At 33.6% G+C, this 12250-nt stretch overlaps 1 long non-coding RNA gene across 5 annotated transcripts in view; it reads right to left on the reverse strand.

Annotated features, from left to right (window-relative positions):
* LOC140622444 (uncharacterized) overlaps positions 1 to 11268 on the reverse strand; it is a 44041-nt gene extending 32773 nt beyond the window's left edge. For 4 of the 5 annotated variants that reach the window (XR_012022204.1, XR_012022203.1, XR_012022207.1 and 1 more), the window contains exons 1-3: positions 11166 to 11268; positions 6847 to 7650; positions 4816 to 4901 (exon numbers count right to left, since the gene is read on the reverse strand). This is a non-coding gene — a long non-coding RNA (uncharacterized lncRNA). The remainder of the gene's footprint in view (positions 1 to 4815; positions 4902 to 6846; positions 7651 to 11165) is intronic. The other variant, XR_012022206.1, reaches the window with a different exon arrangement.
* Positions 11269 to 12250: the final 982 nt, after the last annotated feature.

Raw genomic sequence — 12250 nt, forward strand, 5'->3', positions numbered from 1 at the left:
GCCCCATCTGCAGATAAGGAGACCAAAACAAAAAGAAGTTAAGTTTTCTGAAGTGCTGGAGACGATCAGTGGCAAAATTGGAATGTGAACTCAAGAAGTTTGTTTCCAGATCCAGCTTTCTTAAATATTACACCATCTCTTGAGGTTTTCCCAAAAGACCAACTCTTGTAACTGTCTGGGGAATTTCTATTTAGGACACTTTCTTCCTTTTACTCCCCCTTGTAGTCCATCAATCACTTTCACCACTCCATTTCCTTTGCCGTGTGCCACGTCATTTGCTAATTGGTCACAGGCATTCTGCTCTGTCAGATTCCAATGTTGGATGAAGCTGAGGCAAGACAGGAAAGACTGGAAATTCTTTAGAGGCAGAAAAACAATCTCAACATCACATTTCTTAAGCAGGTCAGGAATTTATAACACTCACTTGGCATAGTTTCCAAATTTTTTTTCTCTGTATCTTTCGATATGTAAAGGTGAGATTTACCATAATCTCTTTCCCTCATTAAAGGAACGTATACAAAGTTAATTAATTTCTGGTTCACTTGAGAAGCTTTCCCTCATTACCATTCCAGACCAAAATGCAGTCAGTTGCCTGTGTCTGGCTAATTATTACTCTAATCCTCACCCCTAGTTATTGGTTTGCTGATGGACACTTGAAACCAAATGGACCAATCTATATTCCTGGAACATTTGCCAAACAACTACTTTCAGAAAAGATCTGTAAGAACGATAGAGGAATTGTTCTTCCTACCACTGTTAGTCTTGCTGGTGATGATGCAGAGAGCTTTCCTGAGAACAACACTAACAAGGAATCTAGAAACGAAGATCAATGACCTGGAATCAAGATATATCTGAAGCTGTCCACATCTCCTTAGAATTCCAGCAGGTTAACATCTACTTGGTAATATTTGCTAGACATCCACTATATTCATAGCTCGATATTGAAGTATCAAAGGTCAATACCCTGAATCTAATGCTGGGAGAACACAATCTTAGACCTTGATGGTAGAACTCTTCTCTTTGTAGGAACACACAATTTTGCTTTTTCCTACCTTTCAAATTTTTTTCAGGATGGTAAATTCCCAAAAGTTCTTTTAAAAAAAATATTTATTTATTCATGGGAGATACAGAGAGAGGCAGAGACATAGGCAGAGGGAGAAGCAGGCTCTCTGTGGGAATTGCAGGACTCAATCCCAGACCCGGGGATTATGTCCTAAGCCGAAGACAGATGCTCAATCATTGAGCCACACAGGTGCCCCTCATTCTCAAAAGTTCCATTTCAAAATGAGTAGAAGAGGCACATTTCTGAAGTAGTAACAACAACGAAGCTAGCGAACTATCAATCTTTTGAGTTTGAATCCGGCAGGAATGGGAAATCTACCTACATTTTGACAGCATTAGATAGACAACTGCTCGATTTAGATTGACAAGTAGACATGTTTCCTTGGGCTAATGACAAAAAATATGATAAGCTTTTGCTTTGCTTGTTGTTTTTCTTTTGATTTTGCTTTTCTTGCTTCCTTTGCACTGTATTCTAGACTAAACTAGAAGTCAAGTCATGTATTTTTTTTCTTGCTAATCAGACATTTCCAAAAAGTAAATGAAAATGGGGCAACACAGAAAGTTGAAAGGATTATTTATCTTTTGCTTTCAATGAGATGAGGTTTTATATATATATATATATATATATATATATATATATATATATATAAAACCAGATGTTGGAGCTTCTCAGCTGTTTTGCAAACTCATAATAACCATGATAAACTATTATTAATATTATAGATTTTACCCACAACAAGACTATTGCCCATGCCAAGTCGTTGGCAGGCCCCAAATCATCTCTGGTTTCTACCTTTTCACTGGGGACAGTCCTTGTCAATTTTCTTATCAATAGAAGGAGAGAGACTTGAGATCATAGTAAGCTAATAATGTATCAATGTGCCCATAAACCAGTGCAGTTCCTTCTGCCCACAGCCTGCTATTTGTACAGAAGTAACCATTGCAGGAGCTGTGGCATCATACAGGATGGAATTCTTCTGCTCCTCCTTAAGCCAAACCTACTCAGAATGATTTATTGTTCTCTGTATACTTCCTCTCAGTGCTCCATGACTTAACAGATCTTACCATCACATGAAGACCTCTTTGGATCTATAGTGGTAGATCTGAGGAATGATCATGTGCATTCTGGAAGTTGACTTGCATGTTCCAAGTCAACATGCTACTTCCTCAGGGAACCTTTTATCTTCCAGCATATTTGTCATTTGGCCTCACTTACTTTTCTATCATATTTTTTAGTCTTTTATTTTGTGTCTTATATATTTTTGCTTATTATTTTACATGAAATATTTAACCCTTCCAAATAAAATGCTAGATATTTGAATGTATAAATCACATCTGAATTCTCTAATGTATCATTTGAATGCTTAAGACAGAGTTTAAATTAAGAATGATATGAAGGCAGGAAAGAGTAATTAGCTCATATAGTCCTTACATTACTGATGGGAACTTACAAAAGGAAGGTAAGTTTTAGTTGCATTTTGGTGTTCTTTTATTTTAATATCCATACTCAAGAAAACTATAGAACATTTCTTGACCATAGAAAGTTAAAATGTTGATACGAATATCTTTTTAAAGATTTATTTATTGAGGCACCTGTATGGCTTAGTCAGTTTTAAATGTGAAAATCCTGTTTTTGGCTTAGGTCATGATCTCCCGGTCCTGAGACTGAGCCCTAATTTGTGCTCTGTGCTCAGTGCCGAACCTGCTTCAGATTCTCTCTCCTCCCCTCCCCTCAAATAAATAAATCTTTTTAAAAGGATTTTATTTATTTGTTTGAGAGAGAGAGAGAGATAGTGCATGTGCACATATGTGTGCATGAGTGGGGAGGAGGGGCAGAAGGAGAGGGAGCAAATCTCAAGCAGATGCCCCACTGGGTATGGAGCAGACATGGGGCTTGATCTCATGACCCTGAGATCATGATCTGAGCTGAAATCAAGAGTCAGTTGCTTAGCAGACTGAGCCACTCAGGTGCCCAGATATGAATACTTTTTCAACCAAGTTAAAAAATGGATTGCACAAGTCAAACTTTAAAACATTACCAAAGTTGCAACTGAAAATCTTCTATATCAATAATGATGTTTCTTATTTTATGATAAGAAAATTATTAACACAATGGTGTACTAACAAAGTCAATTCTAATGTTTGGTATCAATAGCTATAATAAAGTAAGATTTCATAAGGGGATAATTGAGAGTAAGTGAGAACCATCTGGACCAATATTTTTAACACTGCTCTCATTTCCTTCTTCAGTCTTCTGAAATCAATTTGAGATATTTTAGAGAAAGGAAGTGTGCAGCTATCTCATTTCCTTTCTACCAGCTCTTTCTTCCTCCCTAGTTCTACCAGTTTGATTAGAGATTTGGATTATTGTATCTTTGCTGTAATTAGGAGTATTACTTAAGGTTCTAATTTTGATGCACTCATCTGGTAGCAAAATTATGAAAGTAATTCTCCATGAGTCTTATTGTATTATTGCTAACTAGCTTTAGAAGAGCTTTTGAAAAATAATGTACTTCTTGTGGTATAATTGACTATTTCCATGATGATTGTTAAAAGGCACTCAGACTTGTACAAAATATTTTTATTAAACAATCACTACTTAAATGAAAATAAATAGAAGAAATAAATTCATGCAAATATAGTTCACTGAAATAAATTAAATTAATGTTTGATTTGATGAGCATATCCTGGAGACTGCTCAACACCAGAGGGGAGATAAATAAGAACTACAATATCCACAATATAATGTTTATTTGGAGAATGGATTGCTTTCTTCCTTTCCACACTCATTAAATCTATGTTAAGATTTTGAATGTTAATTTAATGTTGATTCTTTTATGTTGTAATACTCTTGTTAAAATATGCCCCTAATCATTGTTCAAGATATGGACTGGCTGATTTATTTTTAATTATCTTTACCATCTAGTTTTCAACACTACCAAAGATAGCATTTAATAAGATTAAAACATTCGAAGAATAAATATCCTTTTAAATTATCATATAAAACAATAACAGTTTTATTTGAAAAATCTTGATTTTCTGTTGAAGTATATTATCCATATTCAAAGCTTACATATAAGTATTCTGAAAAATTTAGTTAGAAACAAATAATTCTTGTCTAAGATAAGTCTTGATATGAGTCATTTGTCATTTGTGGGGTTTTTTATTAATAGGTTAGTTCATTTATCTCTTTGTATAATATTTTCACATAGCTTCCCCTCAAAATGATGAAATTATATTTCTTTAATTCTAAGTAACTCTTGTTTTCATAATTTGACATCTCTGAAATAAAAATGTGTTTAACAGTCAGGGCATTTTGCTATTATAATTAGTAGATTTTTTTTTTTCCTCAGTAGAACAAAATATATGGTCTTACAGGCGACAAAATCATTGTTCCAAAAAAATAAGGTAGTGTAAGCATTCAAACAAAAGCATAAAAATTTATTCTGAGATATTTCATCTTCCTTAGATTTAGCTATATAGGGGGATCCCTGGGTGGCTCAGCGGTTTGGTGCCTGCCTTCGGCCCAGGGCATGATCAGTCAAGTCCTGGGATCGAGTCCCACGTCAGGCTCCCTGCATGGAGCCTGCTTCTCCCTCTGCCTGTGTCTCTGCCTCTCTCTCTCTCTGTGTTTCCTCATGAATAAATGAATAAAATCTTTTAAAAAAATTAGCTATATAAACTCTGAATTCAATGTTTTCCTTTAGTAAAATATGTTAATTAAGAAAAAAAGCATAAAACTAGAACTCTTACCTCTTGGCTTACTATTTTTTAAGGCAATGGGTGATATTTTCCCAAATAAGCTTCTTATTGGCTTGATTCTTAAAGGAATCCAGTACCTAGAAAAAGTGACATTATAAAAGAACATATAAATTGTGAACCCATTGTGAAGATATCAAATTTATTTTTTTGTTCTGAGCAATGCATATATTGTTCCATATAATTTTTCTCTTTCTATATGTGTCTTAAGAACATTTCATGCATACATGTACATAAATGTAAAATGCATGTATTATAAATGTAAAAGTGAAAGGCTCCTTGTAGAAAAAAAAATATGTGTTTTCTGTCATATTACCATTGGGACTGGGTTCCCCATTCTTGCCAACTGTAGTAGAAAAGCCTATCCAAGAAGCTCTTCAAGAGCAGATATTAATCAGAGCTCTTACTTGAGGTATATTTCCTCAAATTGACTATAGTGATTGGTTCTGGCCTAAAACGGTCCAACTATAGTGGAATTCTGGACATTGAACTTATTAATTATTGATAAATAACTGGAGAAAGAGAGCATCCCTTCCCACTGAAAATCAGTGTTAAAGGGAAACAGCATCTAGAGGTCTAGCAACCTTCTTGTTACCAGGAAACAAGAGCTTATTACTCTGGTGAAAATATATGGTTCCATGAAAAAATTTCCTCAATGGACATTTTAATTTTTTCAAAGTGAAAGCAGAAAATCTGTGTAGGGACAAAACAAAGAACTTACCTGTTCTGCAAAATAATAGACATGGTTTTCCTGACTGTAGATAATGATGCCTATGTTTCCTTTTAGATGTTCTTGTACCTTGAATATTGTACTGTCCTTGAAAATTACAACTTTTTATTCTTTATTTTAAGGTTTTATTTATTTATTAATGAGAGACACAGAGAGAAGGCAGAGACATAGGCAGAGGGAGAAGCAGGCTCCTCACAGGGAACGTGATATGAGACTCCATCCCGGGACTCCAGGATCACGCCCTGGGCCGAAGGCCGACACTCAACCGCTGAGCCACTCAGGTGTCCTCAGCTTTTTATTCTTGATGAATGTATGTATTGATGCAAATCTTTACCAATAACAGTTGGATTCTAAATGGCAGAACCCATCCTTAATTGTAACTCTGAACACTCAGTGCATATCCTTTCATTTTCTTGATTAATACTATTATGCATGGGAGCCTCTTGGCCTTATGCAATAAAGGCACACATACACAGAAGTATAGATTTTTATGAACAATTGATAGTATATATTTTTTCTAATTTCATAATCTTTGTGCAAAGGCCTAACTACTAAAAATTACTATAATTTTGTGTAATTATATTTAGTAAATTAAACAGAATTATCAGTAATCTTCAAAATTTCAGCCTAACAATCCATTCAGCCAAATGGAAATATTAACTTTTACTAGCAGAATGACTTATATGTTTAGCCTTACCTTATTTCTGAAATTATATATAATCTAATCAAATAATGTTAAAATGCATAGTATATATCTATTTAGTCTAATATATGATGTATATATGTATATAACTTAACACTAAATTTAAAAAGAGATTTTTTGAAGCCACAATGCAATAAAATAATACATATCTTTAAAATGCTATTAAATAAAAAGTCTTAGGTTTTAATTCATAGACTGTGGTAAACATTACACTAACACATTTTCCCATATCATTTTCCCATAACACATATCAATTGTTGATATGCTAATTTAAATATGTCTAGAATACATTCTTTTTTTTTTTTTTTTTAGAATACATTCTTTATCCTTAGGCAATACATTCCTTGAAGGCAAATCTGTCTTAATTCAAATATTATTAGAATAATTTACATTAAGAAGAGTACTGGTCAAAAGAGTGATTAATTAGTATAGGTATAGTTCGCTCAGGGAACTAATGTTGAAATAAGTAGAAATCACAGAAAAAAGTGAGATACAAATTGTCACATTCATTCCAATGTTTCTGACTTCTAATTTTCAATGTGAATTTATCAATATTTAACACTTGAAGGTACAATTCATTTATTCAACTTACATTTCCTGAAAGCAGAGCTCTAAAAGTACACTATTTTAGTGAAGGTGATTAGAGAGATCCATTTTTTTTCCCTTTCTTGTGCTGTTAATGTTGGGTTTAGAGGGTTCTTTTTTAAAAAATAAATTTATTTTTTATTGGTGTTCAATTGCCAACACATAAAAAAAAATTTTTAGAGAAGATCCCTCTAACAAAATGACATTGAACAAAGACCTGAATGAAATAAGAAAAGAACCATGCAGATATCTGGGTAGAGGACTCCTGGTAGAGGGAATACCAAGGAAAAAGGTCATCAGGTGGGACAGTGTTAGACATGTTTGGCTTTTAGCAAAGCCTAATGACTCACGTGCTATAATATATTGCCTTTTGAATCTTTATTCATCTAGTTATTATTGTCTGATGTACATATTACTATTTTAGATAGTATTTAGCTATCATATGATACAGTTTGTTTACTTTTACAGTGGAAAATAAAACAAAATGTTTAAACTTTTAAAAACATTGTTGACTTTTAAAAGCCTTGATGACAATTTTTAAATGGTATTTGAATATTATATTGTTATTAAATTAACTTTTATATATGATGTTTGCTGGCATTTCATAAGTTTAAGTTGACAGTTTTAGCTCCTAATAAACTATATAACATTCTCAGATACTGTTCCTACAACATGCTGGACCTTTGACTTTTAGGTATGGTGATTATTACATATGCTATGTATTTCAGCTTGATTTCTTGGTCTCCTTCCATCCATCTGAGAAGATTATGATAAGCTAGCTAGTGAAGCTAGTGAATCTTCATCTTGGAACCTGGAATTAGAAGTAAAAGGAACAAATTTGAACTTGACCTAAAGCCTGGAGCAAAGACTGGCTCAGCCAGTATACAGATGAATGAGAAGTAATTGATTATTGATTTAAATTTATTTTTATGACATCAAATATATAATATAACCATATATTAATATAATTATATGTATTATATGTATATATTATATAATTATATATGTATATATACAAATATATATATGTGTGTGTGTGTGTGTGTATAAAGCTATCTCAGCAAAACACAGCTCAGCCTTATGGACCAGAAACAATGGATATAGAAGAAATCCAGTGATCCAGTAGCAATTGGGGGGAATTGGCTTTTTATCATCCTTTGGGCAATAAGTCTTATTTTCTACTCCCTTGATACCCCACAATCATGACTCTGCTTTTTAACCTCAATTCTCTTACTTTGTCCCTATTTTGTCACTTCCTCTCTAAGTATCCTCCATTCAATTTTCCCAAGAGCTTAAGATTTGATTGGGTCAGTCACTTACTATGCAATATGAAATATCATTTCTCTCTCTCTGTTGAGCCTATTGTTGGCTGTCTTTGCCTAGATGTTGATTCCTTCTCTAATTCATTTTCCTCATGATAAGAGTGTCGTATCAGATGAAACATAGCATGCTTCCTAGACATACTGACAATACAGTTTGAAACGATCCAGAAAAAGAGGAACTTCAGGATCCAGGTAAGAGAGACACCTTCCCCAGTCTGACAGAAAAGGAGAACTCCACAGAAAATAAGCAAGTGTGTCCTGAATTTCCTTAATATAAAACACTCTCTCATACTTAAAAGATCTGTCGAGGTTATTCTCTTTGCTGGGAATGCCTTTCTTCTCTTCTCTAATCATTGCCTAGGATTCCACAGTTGATTCTTGTTATTCATAGTAGTTGTATTCTATAATGTCTCTGCAAACACCGGATTAGTAAATACTGAACAGTTGCTCTGAGGGGAAATGCAAAGTTAGTTCCCTGTGAGCCTTGGGTCACAACATTTTCACCAACTAATCAATACATAACCTTGTTTTATTTGTGTTTCTGTTTAAATACTTTATTTAATATACTTACAACAAACAGGACTATAACTTTCCCTGAATGAAACTAATCAAAATACATATTTTTCTCCTGAAGCACATCAAAGCCTTCTTGCACTTCAGTACACTAGAAAACACTTCAACATTTGCCTGGGGGGCCATTTTAAACAGTGAAATCACCAACAAAAAAAGCACAAAATGTAGAAATTGTGGCTCTAAATAGACTGTGAAAAAGAAACTTGTTTACAATGTGAAAGCTGCAACTAGAAGGTAGAGCATCACCTTGTTTGACCTTGGCTGGGAACATGGGTGCCAGGCATGTCACATTTTTGTCACTCTATACATGTTCTTTAATGACAAAAAATCATCATTTTTAATTTTGGGATTACAAATAGATTTTAGTGAGTAGGCAGTTTACAAATATCAAATTAGCAAATAATGAGGATCAACTTCTCTTCATGACTTCCACTCATTCTTCCCCGATTCTCTGCTTCTTGCTCTTCTTTCAGCCCCTTGTCAAATTAGCGAGTCTTTCCTATATGTGTCACAGCACCTCACTCATATCTCTTAGAATAACTCTTAACTTGCTATATGATTAGTCTCCTTTTTCTGAAAATCTAGTCATCACTTTGAAAGCATAGATCAAAGATAAATAATTTTGATATTCCCATAGCATACTCACGTATTCACATAGTACATATTCATTTAACATCTGTGAGGGAAGGGAGGCTAAGAGGGAGGGAGAGACAGGGAAGAAGCTAGGATGGAAATGAGCAGTTCATTCTTCACAAGCCCAGCTCTTCATGATACACAGCATTCTCAGTTAATCTTTGTGTTTTACTGTTATATGTGCCCTCCAAGAGTTCATTTTAATTCTTTATTTCATTTTTCCATATTTAAAATAAGAAAAAAATAATAATTTTTCTTATTTTTCAGAAATGTCTAAAGATATTCAAGAGGAAAATAAAATTATTTTGAGCTCACTGGAAGGTCTTATCTAAATTTGGAGCCAGTGATACTGTTAGTGTTATAATTATTTTTGCCAGGGAACTTAAGGGACTATATAAATAAAATCTTCTGAAGTTGTTCATTCTGCTTGAAATGGAATAGAATATAATGAAAACTTTTCGCTTGTAAGCAGAATGTTTTACAAAATGAATCTTCTTGGATTGGGATGGAAAAGAAAAATAAAACAAGCTTTGATATTATGTCCTGGCACATAGGCAGCCCACCACTGGCACCATGCCGTGCACCCTTACTGAACACAGAGGCAAGTGGTTTGGTTTGGTTTGGTTCTCTGGACTGAATTGTACTGTGCCCTTCTGAGGCTTCCTCCCTGAGATATAGAACTTTATGCAAGATTTAAATATGTATGCAGAGTATCAAACTACTTCTGTCTCTTTATTTTTTGTTTTAGTAGGCTAGAATAAGATTAGTAAAAGCCCCTGCTGTTCAACTGTATCCTATTAAGATTACAAAAAGGGGAAATGAACCAAAAAGTGGTTCAAAAAAGTGATAGCCTATGGATAAATGGGTAACAAAAGGTTTATCTTCATTTATTTAAGACTCGCTTCCTATACCATCCATAGATATTTCTCTCAATTTTATGGAAGGGATTCAAGTCATGATTATATAAAGGCACAATCAAGCTTACTTTCCTTATTAAAATAGGTGATTGTTTTTAGTACAAATATTTAAAAAAGAACACTTGAAGAAGAAAAGTCATATTATCTCATATATATCATACCTTTAGGGTTTACATGATTGATGTAAAATAGGAGAGACATTAAATGTTTGAAATTACTTCAACAATAGGGCTGATTTGCACGTTAGAGTAAATACTATAATTATGATGAAGAATAGAAAACATTATCTTCCACATTTTCAAGGACACAAAGCAATTAAATAAGTTACTTCTTTCAAAACAAGTTATTAAAATAAAGCAGTCCACCAGTCAACACAAAGGAATAAACGTTCAGTTTTCACACCATTCTAGATACTTATAGATATTAGGGCTGTGCTATATTTAGCCCCGTTTATTTTAAAATACTGGCTACCTAATAATTATCAGATATGTGACTATTTTATTTCAAGTTACTTGTGTATATGTTGTTTACTTATATGGGGTTTTATAGACTTAAGACGGTTATGCCCAAATATGTATGAAGATCATGACTTAAAGTCAGTAAAAGTAATCATAATTTCCCTCTGACTATATTGCCTTGACTATTTGAATAGCACACAAGACTAATCTTGTTTTGAAACTTTTTCCTCAAATTTAGTGTTCCTATTATGTACTGTTAGATTTAAAAAAAGCCAAAATATAATATCTTAAAGTAATGACATTTATTTTGCTTAAGAATCTGCAATTTGAACAGGCTTCCAGAGAAACAGCTCATTTTTGTTCCACTTGTCATTAGAGGCTCAGAGACTGAGGGTTGGACTCATTAGAGGCTCACTTACTCACATTTCTGAAAGCTATTTATCAGCCAGAGTTGCCACCAAAAAACCCACATCTTTCTTTGTACCACATGGCTTCTTCACAGCATGGTGGCTAGGATCCAAGGGGGCGCCTCACAAGAGAAAGATAACTATGTGGTAGCTGTATAGTCTTTTATGACCTATCCTTAAAAGTCATAAAGTGCCATTTCTGCTGTAGTTTACTTATTAGAAGCAAGTTACAAAGCCTAACCCATATTTAAGGGGAGAGGAAGTAGGCTTTATATTACAAGAACATGTTAGGGGGTGTACAAATGAATGTAGCCATGTTTGGAAAAAATAATTTGCCACAGTCTCTCTAGCTTCAATAAGTACTGATCTATCCTAATTTTGCCTGTCCATATTATGTTGTTGTGGCTATTTGCCTTATTTTTGATCATGCAGTAGGTAGAAGGAAATTCATCTTGTTCCAATTACTCTGGGTGAGAAGAAACTTTTTCCCTGGGAAACTGATGATAAAACTATTTGTTGTCTATCACCTAATAAAGCTACATCTTCTAAGTGGTCATACTCAGTTGTAGAAAACTATTATATATTTTTGGAAATTCAATATTTCTTTCATTCATTTCTAATGTCTGAATAACATTATTTATTATAAAAAATAAAGGACATAAAAATTAAATTCAGTAATAATAAAGTCACATTCCCAGGATTGTTAAGTAGATAAATCATTATTCTCTGTAAATCAGTCTTTAGTTTGCACTTTTTTAAAGAGGTTTACGTAGGTGCCTTTTGAGGCTGATGATGAAATAACTTTGATGCTAAAATTATTTTCAAAGGAATATTTCACACTAGCAATCTCTGTTGTTTCTCGTCACCTGTAGCTGTGGCAAAAGACTGCTTCCATATAAATGAATGAGAGAAGGCATCATAAAAGATTTATTTCTGCTGCCCCATTTTTCTTATTTATTTCTAACACTCTGCCCATTTACCATGAGCTTCCTCACATTTCAGAAACAGCTAGTCGTCTTTGAGAACAAATTGTGCTATTTACTTCTGTCCTTAGAGAAAACGAATGGTTTAGTGGGTGAGATGTCCAGAACAATAAGGAAA

This window comes from Canis lupus, chromosome 31 (genome assembly GCF_048164855.1).
Source record: "Canis lupus baileyi chromosome 31, mCanLup2.hap1, whole genome shotgun sequence".
Lineage (NCBI taxonomy): Eukaryota > Metazoa > Chordata > Mammalia > Carnivora > Canidae > Canis > Canis lupus.